A 21,674-nucleotide genomic window follows, 5' to 3' on the forward strand; every position below is an offset into this window, starting at 1 on the left:
GTTATGTCAACGAGAAATATTTTTACGAACAATCATATATAGAAAAATTAACTTATAAGAAATATATATGACCGTGAAAGACCGATATCTGGTAAATGTCGATATTTTGCGAAGAATGTCAACACATACCAAATATGTCGATGAAAGACCGAAATATTTGCTTATTCGGATTTTCGCCGATATATGTCGGCAAATACAGATAAGCTCTGGCGGGGGATCGAAAGGATACCTATAAATTAAGAAAAAAAATAATTCCGCAATACCAATCTCTAAGGTAAATAGACTACAACAAACCCACGTGAATGAAATGAAGTTTAAATTTAAGCCAAACATAACCTATGTTCCTAATTTCGTCTAACTAACGTTGAATATACAAATTATATATGTATTCTCCAACACTGGATGTCGGATTACCCAAATTCACCGCATTTATAAAAAGATTTAATCGAATTTTCAACATTTTATAAATTGAAAGAGCCCATCAGGATATAAAGAATATGTACAGCATGGATAATACCACTAGGCCGACCGGTTGATCTAGTGCTACACGTCATCGTAAATCAGGTGATTTCAAAGGGGAGAATTCAAAGGTTCAAATTATAATAATGGTATGGCTTTTATTTGGATTTAAGTACTAAATTGTTGATATTGGTGCACTTTGGTGGTTGGGCTTTAATTAAGTTCACGTCACAGGGAATGGTCTACCTCAGTTTGTTCAAGACTACAGATTTACCGGTACAGTTACATTACACCTGTAAGTCGCTAATGACTTTAATTGGTTGATGTGGTTATAAGTAAAAATATTTTTAAAAAATATCTGTTTCAAATAGATTGAAAAAACATCTAAAATTATTAAAAATTTCCAAAAAATAATTTTTAAAAATTTAGTAGCTGAATCTAAATTTACAAAGAAACAGAAAAGGAAACATAGTAGATGAACCAAAGGAAGGAGAAAAAAGCTAAGGGAAAGAATTTTGGAAACGAAAGAAGGCAGTACTATGCATGCATGATCCTTGGAGGTCCGATCACAAAAAAAAAAATAAACAGATAATGACAAAACAAAGACAAAACTTAGGTCCTACAACACAGTAACACGACTGGAAGTAACCTATGCAATGAAATACAACTCAATCCTAGAAGCAAAAACAGAACAGAAGTTCAGAAAATGTAAAGAAGAATTCTAAGAACAATTATTAACAAAAAACATAAAGTAGATTGAAAATATCGACTTCTCCTCGTGAAATCGTATATGAAGAGAACAAATCCTTACTGAATATCATGAGGAAAACAAGAGTAGCCTTCTATAGTCATCTAGCAAGACTCCCAGAAGAAAGGCTAACCGATAAAAATAACCTACCGACAAAAAAAAAAGTTAAAAACAACTGGCTTAAAGAAATAGAAGACCTTAAAAAACTTAAAATTACAAAAGAACAGATTTTGAATAGAGAAGAAGATTATTCTTTAAAACAACAAAACAAAATTAAAAATCAAAACAAAGAAATAGCAATATCACAGATGAACAGAGATTCCAAAGGTCTAAAAGAATGAGAGAGTATTGGGCAAAGAAGAAAAATTCCCAGAAATGATCTTCCAACGTTAACTAGAATCGCTTCAATTGGAGGGGGGGGGGGCTTAAACCCATAAAAAAAGAAACGTTTTCAGTCATTTTATATATTTATAAGAATTTTTTCTTATTTTAATGATCTATACAGCATTTCAAAATAACAGTATTTATTTACGTTACATTTATTATCGCGACGATAAATAAGACTTAAAGAATTAAAGGGTTATCCTGCATTATTACAATCACATTAAGTTTTAAATTGTCAATGACGTCTTTTGTAACTGAAAGAAGTGACGATCCGTTGAAATTATTAGAGCTGATAGAATGAGCACTTAATGAATTATTTTATATCTATATATTAAAAAATGAATGTTTGTCTGTCTGTATGTCTCTTTGCCTTCCTAAACCGTTCATCCGATTGCGATGAAACTTTAGTAAGTTGTTGTGGGCACGCCCCCGAAGGTTTCTGAATTAGTTTGGACCCGCTAGGTGGCGCTGGAGTTGAGATATTTGGAAAAATATTTATTTATGGACCGATCTGGCTCATATTCAGAATACATCATATTAGTTATGCGAAAAGAGAAATTTTTGCAAAAAATATACCCGCTAGGAGGCGCCGGTGTCGAGATATTTATGAAACAAATATACAGACTTTCTTCTTCTATAGATATAAAAGGTAATGTTCGTATGTGTGTCCGCTATAGACTAAAAAACTACTAGACCGATTAACGCTACTGGTCCGATTTAAAAGGAAAGAGGGGAAATGGGGAAAAGAAAAAAGAACAGGGAAATAGGGAAAAAGAGAAGAAGGGAAAAGGGAAATAAAGGGAAAGGTAAAAAAAGAAAAGAGTTGAAAGGGAAGAAGGGAAATAGGGAAAAAGAGATAGTGAAAGGTTAAATTTTATGAAGTTCCGTAATGTTAATATTTTTAATGTTTTACCAAACTTTCAATTGTATTCATATATATATATATATATATATATATATATATATATATATATATATATATATATATATATATATACTCAAATCTAGCAATAGTGAAGCATTAATATAAAACATTAAATGTATCGATTTTTTTATAATAAAAAATGAAACGTTAAAATTTGCTTATTTTTTTTTTTTATAATAATACTTTTTAATTATTAAAAATAACAATTCTTTAATGAAACTTTAAAATGAAAAAAAGAAGTCCTTTATTACGTTAATCTCATATTCATATAACAGAAATTACTGGCCCACTTATCTCTTACCTTCCCTTCAAAAATAATCTACCATCACGTTTCACTGTTAGGGTCTATAATCAATCTCTTTGAACATACACGCATTCATTCAAACATCCATGAACAATTAACTTCAAAAATAAATGTACAAAATAATCAAATTATTAAAATTAAATTATACCTAGCACAAAGTAACCATATAAATTAAAACAATATAACTATATATATATAAAACACATTTCAATACAAAAATATAAGGCATCACTATATATATATATATATATATATATATATATATATTATATGTACAAACAGTTTTTAAAAAAAATTCACCTTTAATTTTTCAGTACAGATAATTTTTTAGTGAGAAAACAATGAACGATTGATAAGACTTGCTTTGTTTTTATTTTTTTATTGTATTGTTTATTATTTTTGAGATAATACGATAAAAAAGTATTTCAGAATCCTTTATATTTTCTAATCACAAATGAAATATTTATATATACATCATAATTTTACAATAAAATAATTCTGCTCGATTAGAAACAAGGATTAAACACACACAGACACGCGCGCGCGCCCTCTACACACACGGTCGGGCGGGGGCGCGCGCACATGCGCAACACAACTGGGGAAAAACTCTTGTTATCAATGTTCATTTTATAATTTCAAGAAATTAAAGAAAGTATCGACGAATTTATTTTCAAAAATAGTGATCATTCTTTCTTTTAACGAAAAATATTATCTAGATGTAGGTATGATTTTATTGTCCGCACTACATGGAACTCTACGGACACAATTCATCTTCAACTCTATGCAAAAAATGAAATTAAAACATTCTGTCAATTGTATAAATTAAATTTCCACTTACCAACAATTTAAAAAATGTAAAACCTAGTACTTTCGGAGCTGTTATTCCTTCTTCAGATATTTACAGGGTTGTTAATTTAAATTCAAATCAATAATCGTTTTTAAAATTGAACAGTTATGTTTATAATAGTAGGTTGTCAAGAATAAAATTAATTCGTACGTCAATGAGACAGTAACGTCATATGTTTGTAAGATGTTTGCGACTGTTAAATTCAAATTTGTAAATTAAATCTAAATATTCTGTCAAGCTCAAACATTCATCGATCATTTTCCAGGTCGATGAAGTTTCTCTTATATTTCGATATAAGATATTTTTTTCTACGTACAACTCTATACGTAAACATATTTTTGTTGAGCTAATGCTTTTTGCAAACCATTTATATACTAGATCTCTCAACGAAAGAGATGTGATGAAAAAATATATCACAACTTATTTTTAAATGGTATTCTTAAAAGTGTTTCGTATCTTACTGAATTCATCCTGTAGAATTCGTTACAGGATAAAAACAATATGTTTCGTATTAAAATCCCTATAGAGAAAATGGAATCAACCAAGTAATCCACATCATTACTCGAGTTATTTTCAATCAAAAACACACAGGACCACTTTGACCATACTTGACCGATCAGAATGTATTTTGCATACAGTTGAAGATGGAATTGTCCATAGAGTTCCGCGTAGATAAAGTCATACTTGCTCCTAAATAATCTTTTTACAAATATTATAATAATGATTTTGAAAATAAATTCGGAGACAAATTTTTGTTTTGCGAAAACGTGATTGTATGAATGAACAGTGTTGATTATAAACATTAAATAAATTATGAAAAATACTTGACAGGATGTGTTTTGATTTCATTTTTATCTTAGCGTTGTATTTTAAAATTAATTGCAAATAAGTCACTGAATTTTGAAGATGATCTTTAGTTCGAAGTAAAAAATACTCGACCTCAGAAACATGGCTGAATACTTTTTTCTTTTGCTGTTTAGCCTCCGGAACCACCGCTGTCACATCTGCCAACATAAAACACATTAATAATAATTAACCTAAACAATTATTGCCAAAACAAAAGTTTGATCATTTCATGTGCTATTCTGTAGAATTCATTTATTTTTTATTTTTTTACTGTTCAGCCTCCGAGTATCACCGTCACGTATTACTTCAGAGGATGATATGTATGAGTGTAAGTGAAGTGTAATCTTGTACAGTTTCAGATCGACTATTTCTGAGATGTGTGGTTAATTGAAAACCAACCACCAAAGAACACCGGTAATTTACTATGATAAGAACACCATGGTAATTTACTAGGATGTTTGAATTCTATATGTTATATGTCTATTTTTTATATATCTATAAAACGTCCATACAACGACGTTTTATTTTCATAAATGCTACGGAAATACAGCTGTTAACGCCCAAATTTGCCTGTTTGTTTTATGTTACATTAATAGTTGAGAGGTATATCTTTTTTTTCTTCTTTTTTCGCTCATGTATGATACATATATCATCTGAGCAGCTGAACGGTCAGACTACTCGCAATTATGAAGTCTGAATATTTTTATAGCAGTTACTATGGGATTTTGTTGTTGTTTCAGTAAGAAAATATGAAAGCTAATCGAAAAACTGTTTTGTGCATAGGATTATATTTTAATTCAGGGTTATTAAACACAATTCGTATATCCAAAATCATTTATTTAATAAAATGAATTTTAAGGTACAGCAGGTGTCAAAAAATCATATTTTAAAGATTAAAAACGTAGCCGTCACCGCCTTTCTATCAAACTGTCATACTTGCCAGAGGGGCCGCTAGTGACGGTCCCCCGATTTCAATTTAAGTTTAATATATTAAATAATATTATTTTCTATTGTTACTAGTAAAATATAGGAGATTGCAAGATTAAAATGAAGAAGGTTTGGTGATTTGATCAACTGGCTATTAAAAAACTTTTGCTACTCTTTATTGGTTGTACAACACACTATACGAAGATAATTGTATATCCAGACGAGAGAGCACCGCTTATTTTTTTAAGTTTTGATAAAGAGCTACGTATAATTTATATTAACTTGGTAGATAAATGGAACTGTCGCTCCTATTTCTTATATAAATAAACAGGTTATATCTAATTTTAAATGAATACTACAGATTAACAAAAATATTTAAGTAAAATATTTGTCATATAATATGAATTTACATATATTATAATATTGTTTTTTATTTAGTTAATCTAGGAACAGTGAAATATAAATTGCAAGAAATCATGCATGATAAAAATATAAATTGCAAGAAATCTAATATGACATTTTCATATACTAAATGAATATGTTAAGTTTTAAGTTTTTGTATAATGATATAAAAACTAATACGTTGGAATAAATATAATTGTATGAATTATAATTAATATGTGTTTCTTTTGTAATAAAAACGACAAACAGCTCGTAATAATTAATTTGAAATAGCTGAATAGTTTTGAAAGACGTCATAAAAAAACAAATAAAAACATTCTTAGTCAATTTTTTATGAAAAAATTTTGCTTAGTGATATCTGATTCAAATAAAAAAGTTAACTTCATCAAACAGCCGCTTTGTCAAGTATCCTTGTGGCATTGCCGACTAATAAACTGGCTGTTTGGTGAAGTAAACACGTTTATATGAATCTGACGACTCATTGATGTATATAAATGGGTTGCGCGTAGTAATGTCGAAGAGGGTCATTTATTTTCTGTCAGCGTGGAACGTCCCCCACTCCCTCATCTAAACTCAGTCGTATGGTACATGCTGTACTAACGTATGAGTGATTGCTGCACCTTTCGCCGTTGAAATTTATCCGTACTGATTAAACAGAATTCGCTAGTTCTTATTATGGTTCTTGTCTGTATAACATATCCAAAAAAAATTACAATGAAATTTTAAACCGTACGGTAAGAGTCTCGCAGATATCATTTCTTCCAATCAAAACACAAAAATTTCTATAATATAAATAAAACTGTTTTTAGCAAAACGATACTTTTTTCCTTTTTGTTTAACCTTCGGGACCACCGTTAGATATTGCTTCAGAAGATGAGATGGATGACAATGTAGCGGGTGAAAATGACATGCCTGACCGGGATTCGAACCCGGGACCTTCGGATGAAAGGCCGGGACGCTACCACTCGTGCCACGAAGGCCGGCAACAAAATGATACTGATATCAAAAAAGGTGGCACTACATTTCTATTATCAAAATCAATAATTAATTTACAATTTTTTAAAAAAACATACATGTTAAATATATATAATAAATAGATATACAATAATAGATAATAAACAATGCTTAAGCGTTCCATATAATAAGCAAAGAATAAAAAATAAAAATTTGTTACAAATTACCGGCCCGATTTCATTTATTAAACAACGAATACGAATTGTATTATTTCTGTAAATGTGATATGTATTACATATAAATGAAATCGGGCCGGTAAGAATTTTGTAACAAATTTTGCTTATTGTATGGAACGCTTAAACATTATTTATTATCTATAATTGTATATCTATTGTCTATTACACATATTTAACATGTATTTTGTTTTTAAAGAAAATTCTAAATTAATAACAGATTTTGATAATAGAAATGTTGTGTCTTACCTTTTTTGACATCATTATCGTTTTGTTAAAAACAGTTTTATTTATATTACAGAAATATTTATTTTTTCAGCGGAAGAAATATCTACTAGACTCTTACCGTACGGTTTACAATTTTTTTGGATATCACTGCGTTTTGTTAGATTATTATTTATTTTATTTTTTATTTTTTTTTAAATTACTGATTGTTATCTTATGGATTTATTATTAAAATTTATTGCCTTACAACAAACTAACTGAATTTCACGACCAATTTTTTTGTTGATAGTCATATATCATTCACTTCATACCATATTTTTCCTTTTTTAATAAAACTAGTATTTTTATTTCAAAAAACTCGATTTTTACCGTTAAAATCGATTTTACCATTCGAATTTATTTCTGTTTTATTTGTTATTTAATAAAACTAGTATAATCTCTTGTAAACTAATACCTTTATTTTTTTTTTTTTTTAGGGAGTGATGGGAATTAAAAAAATTGTTTCATCTTCAGTATTTTCATTTAAATACAGCATTTACTCTATTAAAACAAGGTGTAGTATATTTTCTTTTAAATTTTATTATTTCAAGTGCATTTCCAAGTTTCTGTACGCTACTTAGCTATTATCACGTACTGCTATCTAGCGGCGCGATTCCTAAAGGTACATTAAAAAAATGAATAAAATGACATATTCGAGTCCCACGGTTCATCAAATGAAAAAAAAAGTTGTTTAACAAATTCGAGGTATTTTTTGAAAGTATTCTTTATTACTTATCTACTTGAACTGAAATATAATGTTTTCACTGTTAGTTTAAGTCAAGTTTAGAACTGTAAACGTAATTCGTTGACTTTGTCGCCTCTTACCGACGAAGTTCTAACGAAATCCGTGATAATCGTACGAATAAATAGAAGGGAAACTGAATATCATTTCACCTAAAAGTATATAATACAGTTTTCGCTGCTCTGTGATTGTTTCATTTTATTATACTGTAAATAGAGGGAGAAATTTGTTTGCTCACCCCAGATATCCGATCACCTATATTTTTACTTCCAAAAATATTACGAATATTTAAGAAATCTAAATATTTGCTAATCAAACCCTTCTACGTTAAATGGATTTCGCGTTTTAACTGTTTCCCAAATTTAAAAAAAAAAGTATTTTATCTTTAAGTAATTATGTTGATGAACTAATTTTTCCAAATTGTCACGCTGAAAGGAAATTTCAAATGTGTCATTTCTTTATAAATACAAAAATAGCAGTAATCCTAACAAAGATAGGAATGTGAATTTTAAAACTGAATAAAGCGGAAACAAAGTTCATAACGTAACTTTTGATAGAGGTATTTCAAATATTTTCTTTGAAAAAATTTATGATGCTCGTTTCCTGACAAACTGTACTTCCGAATTAATGAAACAAACCGCAGTGTTTGTGTCAGATTGAACTATCCAGACAACGTTAAAATTAATTCTCTGTATCAGATATAAGGATTATAAAATTACAAAATAACGACGTTGTTGATTTTAAATATATCTAGAAGCGTTTAATGAATTCCAAAAGAAACAAAGGCTAAAATATCTGATGAGCATGATGTATATATTAGAAATCATAAAATGAAAAGTAGCTGCACAGACGGCTAAGTTAGTATCCTCTACTATTTACAGGATAATCCCAAGATGATATTGCTTTTTTATTTATTTTATTATTATTAGTTAAGTCAAACTATGCATGTATGTTAATAAGAAAGATAAATTGGATGAAATGACAAGAGAAAAAATATCAGACCCTTATCTGGAATAAAGCCTATGACCGGTTGATTTAGAAACCGGAATGCTGATCACTAACGTGTTCGGTCAACATCAACGACACTGAACGTTTATTAAAATACGTTTTTCTATTTCTATGAACACAAATACACTTTTCCTATAAGTATAGAGTATGTAAAATGAATTAATAATTTTATTAATAAATATAGTCCATTAAATTAAACACTTAGTTTTAACATTATCTGTATAAATTAATACAACAGATTTTAAACTGCTGCAGCAGAGAAAAAAAAATTAACTTAATAATATTTTAGATATACTTTTGATTTTAGATATACTACTGAGTTAATAGTATAAACTCAATAAATACACATATAATACAAAGTGGCGCAGGAAATGATCCAACAATTGGTTTTATTAAAAAAAATTTATTTGGATCGGAATACAGAAAAGTAAAATACATCGTGTTTACTATGTACCTGGAGATTATGTTCTGCTTATCACATGTTCAATATGACTAACATCACGTCTAGCAACTTCTTCAACACGAATTCCTAAGTTGTTAATAACTCGACGACACATATCCTCGGTTATCTCTTCGCACGCCTCAATGATCAGCACTCGCAGTTCCATTACTGTACAAGGAAGTCTAGAAAAAAATCTTTTTCTTTAGAAATTCCCGAAGAAATTAAACACACAACTTCACATCAGGACTGTTCGGGGGCCAGTTCTGTCCACAAGAAAAACGATTAAGAAATGAGTTTGCGGTTTGAAATGAGATTTGCGTTAAATGTTTCATGCAAAAGTCTAAAACAATATTAACTCTCTCACTCTCTCTGTCTCTGTGTGCGCTTGCGCGCGTCTCTCACACTCACTCTCTCTCTATCTGTGTGTGTGTGTGTTCGCGCGCGCGGTGTGGCTCCATCCTGCATGAACCACTTATTTTCTAACTGAAACCCTTTCGCAAGAATCTGAGGAACAAAATTACTACGCAGCATGTTTTGATAACACTCACCGCTCCCTGTCGTTCAAAAAAATGGCCTTTTTACTTCATGATTTGAGATAGTGGCCCGTACCGTAATTCTTGGAGCGTGATGCACCTTTTCATAAACCACGTGTGGATTTTAGGAAGCCCGAAAACGGATATTTTGTTTATTAAAAACCTCGTCTAGGTGAAAATGTGCCTCATCAAAAAATCGAACATTGTTCAACAATACTTCTTGGTTCACAGCCCGTTCAGCGAATGTCATTCTTTAATGTTTGTTGTCGAGCGTTATTTACCCAACACTCTTATTTTGTACCGAAATAAATGGAAATTGGTTTTTAAAATTCGCCGCACACATCGCCTAGAGATCCCAAGTAGTTCTGCTGCTTTTCTTGTTGATTAGCCCGGGATTCTCAGCAACGCTGCTCTAACAGCTTCGAAATTTTGTGGAGAACGAACATCGGCAGGCTGTTCGCGCTTACTCTCAAATACTGAACCATCGCTATTAAACTTTTCGTAAAGTCTACGTATTGTTTTAAATAAGGGCGAACACCGAGTTTGAAAATGTGTACGAAACCATCTTTATATTAGCACCACACTTTTCATTTGATTAAAAATTAACAGAGTCTTTACGGGCTGTTCAACAATCAGTCTTCCTGGGTCAACCGTCTTGGAACGGTACACAACCAGCGCACTCGGAAATAGAAGAAACTAATATTCATGAACTGCTGTCACTTCTGCCAACATAAAACATTTTAATAATTATTAATCTAAACAATTACCAAAGCAAATGTTGGATCATTTCATGCGCCATCCTGTATATTTAAAATAGATATTTTAGATAAGTCTGGATGATCTCTTTTTAAACCTTCTTCTGTATCAAAGGTAAAGAAAATACGCTTATAATCATCTATTCTTCTATAACGACAGAACGGTTTGGTATCTTCTATTACGTACTTAATCTAGAAAAATATCCACCCACAAAAATATATCGTAATCAACAATTAAAAGTTTTTTTTTTGGTACTTTCATCCAATAAAAGTAACACTGACTATTTATTTAAAAACCCAATTTACTTGTTTTTAACATAGGAATGCTGTTTGATTAAATATTTCGAACGGAAAAGATAAGATGAAAACACATTTCCTTATCACAATGAACCAAATTCAACTCCGTATTTCAGTATTTGTATCTATACCGTATTCAGTTAGCTTTAGAGTGACGAATAAACAAACGTTGATTTTGAGTTAGTGATTTCGTCAAGTTTCTGCTGAGTCATGTCCTTTGTATCAGTACCGATTCATAACGCGGCCGTGTCTGTGTACAACACAATAATCGTTACACATATTAGTCACCGTATAATTCATTTATTTAAATTTAGAATATATATACAAAGCGTTTCATAATGTTCTTAGGAGTTACAAAAATTCAGTACAAAAACAGTATTTCACTTACCTAAATGAAAGTTGTACGAGGTGATGAGGGACTCAAACAGTTTTTGTTAAAATCTATAAATGTTCAATATGTGCTCCTCTGGTGACAAGGCACTTATCAACACGAAAGTCTAGTTCTTGCCAAACTCGTTCTAACATGTCATTTTCGACAGAATTGATTGTATTGATTATGCGATTCTTTAGCTCAGCGATATCGTGCGGCAACGGTGGGATAAACACCTTATCTTTCACGTAACCCCAGAGAATGAAATCACATGGCGTGAGGTCTGGTGATCTTGGTGACCACAGCATAATGTGTTGGTCTTCTTCAGACGCACGTCCTATCCAGCGCCGAGGTAATGTTGTGTTAAGGTACTGTCGAACCTCGTTATGAAAACGGGCAGGACAACCACCTTGCTGGAAAATGAAGTCGTTGTGTAGCTGAGGCTTAAGCCATAATTGTGTTTATCCAGGTATATCGTGCCGGTTGCTGTCGTTTCCATAAAACAAAAACGGCCCATACACTGCCTCACGAGAGATTGCACAGAAAACGTTTATTTTCGGAGAATCCCGAATGTGTTCCACATAACCGTGTGGGTTTTCAGTTCCCCTTCAGAAAACCTTCATCTGACAACATATTTTCCCGTAACTGTAAACAAAAATCGAGCCTACGTATTTTATCTCCATCAGAAAGACGCTGGATTAATTGAAGATGGTACGGTTTGCATAATAACGTTTACGGAGAACTCTCCACACTGTTGTTTTCGGAATTTCTAATTCTCTGCCTGCAACCGCAGTCTATTTTGACTGGCTGCGAATGAAACTTGCACGCACACGTTCGACATTGACTTCTGAGGTTGATGGACGACCAGTTGATTTTCGCTTGCACAAACAACCGGCTTCACTGAATTGTTTATACCGTGCACGAATTGAATTGTCACTTGGTGGCTCCTTATGAAATTTCAACCGAAACGCACGTTGCACAGAAATTACTGACACATACACACAAAACGACTTCTCGCTTCCTGTGGAAGCCATTTTCTCTACTGTTGACGCCTAGCGAGCAAATTTACTAACTGCCTAGTATATGTGGAAAAAACTATTTTAAGTACTCTTTCATACAGTACTTGTTTTATTCTTATGAGTGAAATAGCTTTTTGTTAATGAATTTTCGAAACTCCGAAGAACATTATGAAACTCCCTGTATATATATATATAATTTTGTAAAATATAATAGCGCGTTTTTACTGAATATTTCGCGTACTTTCTTTTGCATGCATCAAGATTTATAAGAGTTGCTTATGAATCGGCCGCCAGAACACTCGTACGCACAGTTTGTTTACTTCAATTCTATTAAGTTAACTAAATTTGGTATAATGTAATACAGCAGGTTACGAAGAGTTCTGTGCATTTATCGTAAAAGCAGTTTAATTTCGCTACCGACTTTTAACAGGAGTGTTTGGAATTTGCCGACTAACGAACACGATGCTATTGAGTTTCTGGAATTTCGTGGCATTTTACCAAGAACCAGGACATGTTGCAGAAAAACATTAAGCGAAACTGACAGGGTTATATAGTGTTGCAACAAACATAGTTGCGCTAGAAAATCAGTATGCGTGTCAATACATGGCTGAAAATTTGGAACCTAAGTTACCTGACCGGCATACGTTTTCTAAACAGTTGGGTGTCCAAAAAATCAAGTGTTGCTCAGTATCACTGTCAATTGGGTACGGCTCTAAATATAGTAGTCAACTGGAATAATTTTATTAGATATGTGTGTTTCGACTATATTAAACAGCATAGACAAGGTAAAATCGAGGTAAATGATATGTTAGTCGAAATCGACGAAATGCTGTTCTCGTGGCGGAAAAATCACGCTGTTCACGTCTACATACAACAATGGTTTTCGGTAGCATTTGTCGTGAAAACGGCGAATGTCTCGTTGTAAAGCTTGTTGACAGATCGATTGAAACCCTTGTGAATGATAATGTACATCTTCGATATCATTTCCATGATTCACACAGCCGTACTCGTACTGAAACTGTTGAACATTTGTGGGGATCGCTGAAATAGTGTAATAAAAAGTACAGAATAACTGCCAGATACCATGTGCGATTCTATTTCCTCGCATTCATGTTTTATCGCAAGAAAGATGTCGAGAACCCGTTCCAGGAAATACTCGATACAATAAGGGACACCTGCCTGTAAGTCGCTAACTAGCGTCACTAAGTAAATTTATTGTGATATCTAAGTTGAAATAATTGTAGTAACAATGAATAAAGAAATTCGTTTGAAAAAGCCACTTTTATGAAAGGAACAAGTGGTTGTGCCCATATTTCATAAAAATACCCTTTTTTTATTTAAAAAATTACCATAGTTATTTTAAAACTACTTTAAATACTAATCTAGTCGTAAGGTTTCAGTACTTGGACCAGATCAGTAAATAAATTTGCAATTGTCAAGAAGAAGTATTTAAATACTTTATGTGAACGAGTAAAAATTATGCGGTGTAAATAATAATAAAAAAAAGCTGACAACACAGTTGTAAGACTTTCCTGTCACGCGGAATTGACTGTGGATTGTTTTTTATGAACGGCTTACACACATGTACAACATAATTAAAAATATTTATCATTTTATTTAAATATAACATTTTTCGTTTTTTTAATTCTAACCCGCGCGCTCATACCGTATTTAATTCTCGCGGGTATGTTGGTACTAGCGGCAACGGTTGGCACTAATTAAACTAATGTAATGTTACAACTTAAATAGAACAAATTTAATTTATCCGGTTGGGAGACTGGTGTAGCCGCAAGGCTTAACGCACCAGGTACCGAGTCGACCGGGCGATCGAGTTCGAGACCCACCCAGACCGAGTTCCTTTTTTACACTTCACATATTATTCATTTATTTAATTCTACCGCTCACCTGTGACGTAACAACATAGCAGACGACTACAACAGCGTTTTTTTGCGATGGAGGTGCGATTTTTGGCAAATATTGTTACTTTTTAATTGTTAACAAATGTGCCTAAGAAAATTATGACCTTAATTAGGCGATACCTCGAGATACTGCGGATGACCTTGATCTACAGCCCTTTTGGTTAAACATTTAATAGCATCAATAGCCCATATATACAAGTAATGACCCAAATTTGGTCGAAATCGGTCCAGTAGTTCTCGAGATATAAGGTGATTTATAGGCCAATACCGAGCACACATTCACACATACAAACATTAAAATCTGGAAAATTTCCATCCTGTTTTTGGGTTCCTAAGGTGACAAAACGTCAAGATCCGATGAAAACCGCATACGTCCAAATTAGACCGATTACCATACTTTACCTTCTATAGCTATAGCTCTACTATAGCAATAAGCGGAAAAGTAACGATGGAAATATAAAAAAATATGAATAACAAGACAAATCCTAAAATATTTAACGAGTAGAAAGTAATTTAAAAATTAGTTATTAAATATAAAAGTTTTCATAGTAAAAAAAAAAAAATTATGTAATTTTTATGTTTTATGTTGCAATTTTATTTCGTATATTTTAACATAATTATAATTGAATATTAACATAAATATAAATTACTTTATTTTTTTAAGTTTTACATCTTTTGGCGCGTTAGGAGAAACTAATCAGAGTGTATTTTCAGCAAATTCAATGCAATTAAGTGATTAGCTCGTGTTTGAAACCCAACAGATAATGAGTCGTAATAAATATATATTTATATACACGGATTTCTGACGAAGGATATTTTAAACTGTGAATGTTCATATTCATAAAACTTTATTTATATTGCAGCAAATATTTATTTTATTTATTTTTTTTTTTGTGAAAATTGTTTATCAAGATTTGAGTCACATTTTTGTAAGTATTATTTTTTTATGAGTAAAATTATATTTTTTAATGACACAGAAAATAGCACATGTCAGATAAATTCTTAATTTTGCATAAATAATTTTAAATTTACCAAAAACAAATTAATGGAACTAAACTAATCGAAATATATTCGATGAACTTTGTTTTATATGACAACGATTACTTCAATAGTTTTTAAATTGTATAAAATACTATTTGATTTAATTTGTTATTTATTCAAACATTTATTCATGGTATTTAATGTCGTCTATCGATCATCTGACTCGGTTCAAATTTGTTTGAATGCGTAAAAATATTATTTTTTCATTCACGCCAAAGAAGTATAACTTCTTACGTGCGTACATAAGTACAGACGAGTTATTTTTTTTTTAGATAATGTAAACTTTATTGATTTTTGTTTCTTTCCGAATATAATTTTAAGTTCCGCTTATCAACAAATGTGACGTAAATTGAAAAAAAAATTGAAAAAAAATGTTTAAAATTGTTTATACTCTTTTTGGTTCTTTTCCTCTTTTATTTAGAATTTTATATTTAAATAATTCTTAAGACTATTTTAATTATTTATTTTTTTGATTTTCTTAAACAATCACAACTGTTTACGTTTACGTTTTTTTCCGCTTCAACAATTGTAAAGTATGTTCAAGCGCTTTCGGAAATATTATACACCATCTTCAGGAACATATGATGATCGAGTATATTTTATAAATATTCACTTCAGTAAAATAAATTAAAATTTATATAAATAGGTATAAGAATGATGGTCACGGTAATAAAATTAAGTCAAAGTTTACACGTCTTATCAATAGAAGAATCTCAATTTGAGATTCTGTAGAAGACTCTCAAAAAGAGATGTTAGAGAAAAGTAAATAATGATAGATGATCTAAAAGGAATCGTAACAATAAGAATGACAAAAGTTTAACCGGGAATAGAAGAGAAAGACGGACATGTGCAACGGACTTATCTCAAGGCTGACAACCATTTGTGATGGATGATTTTGTATGATATGTAACCACAGTAATGCTTCAAGTAAATAAATACATAATGAATTAGTCCATAGATAAAAAAAGTACTGGAGTGTACTACAACAACCGGCAATCATTTTAAAAATAAAAACTATTAACGCTTTATGATAGAAGAAAGCAAACTATACACTACACTAAGCAAATACACTACAGTGCGCATGAGTGAACGGGATATGCGAGTGTTCGTGAAGGTTACATTAGTTAATAGTTCACATAATGTTGTATATGACATTTCTAACTAACCAACTTTCCCATTCTTCCTACGGACTAAAAAAAAATCACCTACATTGAATATGTTGTTAATGTCATGGAATACAGGATGATCAAGGCAAAATTAAATAAAAGCTTCACATTTGAACTTATCAGATATGATATTTGTCAAATTTCGATTTATAAATAAATTACAAAATGAACCAACAGAATTACTCAACTACTGTGTCATTAATAAATATGAGAATTTAAACAAAAATAGAATACCTAATCAAAATTCGAAAAAACCTTTTTTTAATATTCTTTTTTAATTTTTACGTAATGTAATTTTTTTATTCATTCTTAGCGCGTATTTTTTTATATAAAAAATATTTTAATACCTACTTATTTAAAATTAAAAAAAAAATATTTTCCCTATGAATTTATTTATACTTAAATTATTCTTGTGGTGTATATAAAAAACAGTCTGGATAAAAGGAAATTTATTTTCAAAAAACAAAACACTTTTACTAAAACTTTGGTAATCAAATTATTATAGGATAAAGTTTAATTTATTATTTTTTAGTAAAATATATCCTGAAGAAATATAAACAAATTTAAGTAAGAATTTTTTGTATTTATTTATTGTATGAAATTAAAATGTACAATAAAAAATATATTAAACTGAGAAACATACAGAAAAAAAAAATTATATTTTCAGTACCCTTATTTATACAGAGGTAAAAACATTAGTCTCCTTAAAAAAAAGTCTATCTGTCGGATTTTTCAGCTAAAACCTTTTTTACCTGAATCTACGAGGGTAGACTAAAAGGTAAATGAGAAAGCAGCTGTAGTTCGAAACTATTCTTAATCTACATATACAATGTAGATTGATTACTACTACATGTACAATTGATTACTATTCTTAATCAACATGTACGGCTCTCCCAATGGATTTAGTGGTGAAAGTTCGGGCGCCCATGTGGAAATTACGAAGAGGCAGGGAGGCGGAGGTATTGGGATACGGTTTCGAGCTGGGCTTGTACCGCAGCGGAACTGTGATCGCAATGCACCTATTCTAAATTTCGAACAGTTGTCCATCTCCCGCCTACGGAGGAGGCTTTAGAGCCTCGCGTGGAAGCATGGCAGCAATAAGTATGGGTAGGTCCTTGTATAAATTTATACAGGACTTGAGGGATGGTGAGCCTCTAGTTCGTTTTTAAGGGCAACGGGAGCCCAACTGCTCTCCAACCACGCGAATTTGAACTAATATTTGTTTCGTTTCCACCTGGCAGGTGATGAGCTGTGCGTCTACGGAGAGGTCCAGTCGAACGAACACATGATGTTCGATTGCCCAGCTCTTGGGAGGGGGGCAGAACTCAGGCCATCCTGGAAGTTAGAGGTCAAGGGGAAAACTGGCCACTCATAAGCAGCGAATAAATGCGGCGTGAGCCACACTGTCGGACCGTGTGGGAGTTCCTTGATGCCGTTGCTTTGTTCAACCGGCATCAGTAGTTTAAGGGATATAAGATTCCTACCGCTATCCGAAGTAAGCTACCATCGAGAAATGGCTGGCCATCGGTCGAATATAGCTCCAAGCACTATAATATGGTGGACAGGTACTTGCTGGCATTCAGCGACCTAGGCGTGGCAGAAAATTGCTGTTCTTGACAGAATAAATTTTAATTTATTGACAGGTCATATATTTTAGTATGTAGACGGGGTGCGCCTACCCATTTTAGTAATATATGACGTGAGCGGTGGGCACAACGCTTATTCCACTTACGCACTTAGGTAAGATCTAGGAGCTAATTAGGATATTAGTCGCTAAACCGTTTTTAGGAACAATAGCCGTATGTGGAACGGACATTCAGTCTTATGCTTTAGGGCGACCGAAGGGTGTGGTGGTGGTGGGAGAAATGCCAAACTAATCTACATGTACATGTTAATGTTCCTTTTCAAAAGAGTCTGCCGTAAGTAGAAAGCACTTCTAGCAATTGATCAACTTTATAAACACGAAATCCGGACCATCTGTTGAAGGATCATCGCATTTTATTTCCACCACTAATTTTGCCCTGTTAGGTCTTTCTTCACGATTGGGGCGCGCGCAATGCAGAACTTAAATTCTTTTTCCAGAGTGTTTTCTTCCGAAATGAGTCAGCATTATTTTTAGCGTATTGATATTCCAGAGATCATTTTAGTCCTTTTAGGTACTTAATCTCGGTATGTGAATCCTCCATTATCAATAAAAATGATGATCATGACTACCCGCGCTGCGTGTAGCTTTCGCTTTTTTGAAAGTACTGTAGAAGTTGTCTTCCATTGAAAGCTTTGATATATCATCTAGTCGAAATGGACCATACAATACTCGTCAAAGATTACCATATTATATAAAATACGTGTTTCTTACTTCTTATAGCGAGTCAACAATTATTTATAGAAGACGACGCGGTACTCTATTTGGTCAAAACAAGCAACGCGCGTTTCATATGCATCTGCTCGATTGGAATATTGTGTGCACTGATTTTTGTGATATGTAGCAGTTCCCTCAATTACAGCACACAAATAAGATGATTTTGTTGAATGATATCGTTCACTGTGTTTACCACATCGTCGTTAATTGATAAGTTTAAATATTCTTTAAAGTTTAAAAAAGTCAGATGTGCAATTAAATATAAAAATTATACGTATTTAGTTAAATTTTTATGAAAGTAGTAGTAATAAAATTAATATAAATTTTATGATCATTTGATTAATAGATAAATCAAAACATTAATAATAACAAGACATAACTTAAAATAGAATTTAGTTCAATCTAACGAAAAATTGCTACTAAAGAAAAAAATATGTTGTAGACAAAATAAGTTGTTAAGAAATAATAATAGCAATATTAATAATAAACTGACTTTACAATAGCTAGTTCTGCTAACCCAACAGGTTGGTCAAGTGGTGAACTCGTCATCACAAATCAGCTGATTTCGAAGTTGAGAGTTCTAAGATTCAAATCCTAGTAAAAGCCGACTTGAATACTAGATCATAGATACCGGTGTTCGGTGGTTAGATTTTAATAAACCATACATCTCAGGGTTGGTCAACCTGAGACTGTACAAGACTACATTTCACTTACATTGATACATATCATCCTCATTCATCTTCTGAAGTAATACATTACGGTGGTTCCGGAGACTAAACAGGCAAAGAGAGAGGTAACTCTGCTACCTAGCGGAGCAAAAAAGAAAGATTCTTAACAGTAACTGGAATATGAAGTATTTTTTTAGCTAACAGTTTTTCTAATTAATTCCTAAAATATTGTGTGAATACATTTTAATATTTATAACAGGTAAAGTATTATTATGTTGTAATATTACAAACAAATGAAACATCTTCAAATTTTGTACACGTAATATTTAAATTTTTCTCGTCAATGTCAATTATCTGAAACCACCAGAGAAATGTTAATTTTTGAAAGTAAAAAAAGAATCTGATGAGAAGAGTATGTTTTGAAAATACTCGTAAATACGAGTCGAATCGAGAATCTTTCACAGGGCAGGAGAAAATATATAATTTCCTATATATCTGATTTCATAATAAATATTTTATTAAAATCTTTAAACGTATCCTAATATGCTGTAACATAATAACAATAGCAGCTAGAGTTGATACGTACATCAATTACCTGAAAATTATCTAACTAATCGCAAAAATGTTTTTAACCAAAATTTTATGCAGATTTAAAAAAATTTAAACAAAATTATGTTAAGTCTGAACGATCGAGTTCTATATTGAAGCACAGGCCTTCATAATTTAGTTGTTCCTAAAGCTAATTGTAACAAGGAGGAGTAGCTCAAATTTTCACACGTTATTGCATGAGTTCAACGTTTAATACGTGATTTCAACATAAAATTTTAATGTTGAGATTAAAGCATTCCTTGTAATAGCAAGGAAGAGTAACTCAGATTTCCCACGAATACTAGTACGCACACCTGTTGCAATATTATACTCATTCAGTAATGTGTATCTAAACGTCATGTATAAGGTCCTCCAAAACCCATAGATTATGATACACATAAATCGATTGCATTATAAAAACTCAATATTTTAATACATATATTAAAAATCTGATGTGGGCACCACATGACTTCCTTCTACGCCTATTAAATTACACATAGATTTTTTTTTTTTTTTAAATGAAAAGTATATAAATTTCTATTTCATTAAAAACTTCTGATTTTTTCATATTTTCTTTTTATTGTTATTATTGAATTATTTATCGTAAAAATTTGTTTACAATCACAGGTTAATAATTATTAATAAATTAATATATTTAAATTAAAAAAAAAAAGTTGATTAAAAAAAGGAGATGAAGTCTGATTCGAACCGATGTGCCTTCCCCTAGTAAGATAATATTTCGTTAATAAAAATTTTATTTGGCTATAACTCTGGAACCAATTAAAATAAGTACCACTTATGATATATCGTTGGGGTTTATTATTTCAGTTAAGAAAAAGTCCAAAATCCAAATTTTTTGGATTGCGGACTTTTTTGGATTCTTTTGTTTCAGTTGATTGCTATCAAAAGGGAAGTTGTAAAATCAGATGTTATAACAGTCCTAAATCCAAAATTTCAACATTCTACGGTTAATCGTTTTTGAGTTATGCAAGATATATACGTACGTAGAGACGTCACGCCGAAACTAGTCAAAATGGATTCAGGGATGGTCAAAATTGATATTACCATTGAAAACTGAAAACCGACATTATTCGCGATCACAATACTTCGTACAAGGAAGTAGACAGGACTAGTAGAACATATTTCTAAAAACAAAAGACAAGAAAAGAAGATCCTAAACTGAAGTGGTCGGAGAACGGAAAGAACATGTAGAGAAAATGAAAATTTATTGGGAAGAAAAAGCAGTAAAGAAAAAAGAAGTGAAGGAAACAGGAACGTGGTCCTAAAAAGGCCAAAATGGAAAAAAACACATTTGACAACAACTTTTTTTGGGATTGGTTTTTTTTTGGTTTACATGGAAAAGTTACCTAAGATTTTGATTTTTGGTAGGTAATTTATGAGTAAATTTTATTGTAAAATTATCATTATATATTTAAATAAACAAATTTTTTTTAAATTAAAAAAAAGAGGTATT

Source organism: Lycorma delicatula, chromosome 9 (assembly GCF_047948215.1).
Source record: "Lycorma delicatula isolate Av1 chromosome 9, ASM4794821v1, whole genome shotgun sequence".
Lineage (NCBI taxonomy): Eukaryota > Metazoa > Arthropoda > Insecta > Hemiptera > Fulgoridae > Lycorma > Lycorma delicatula.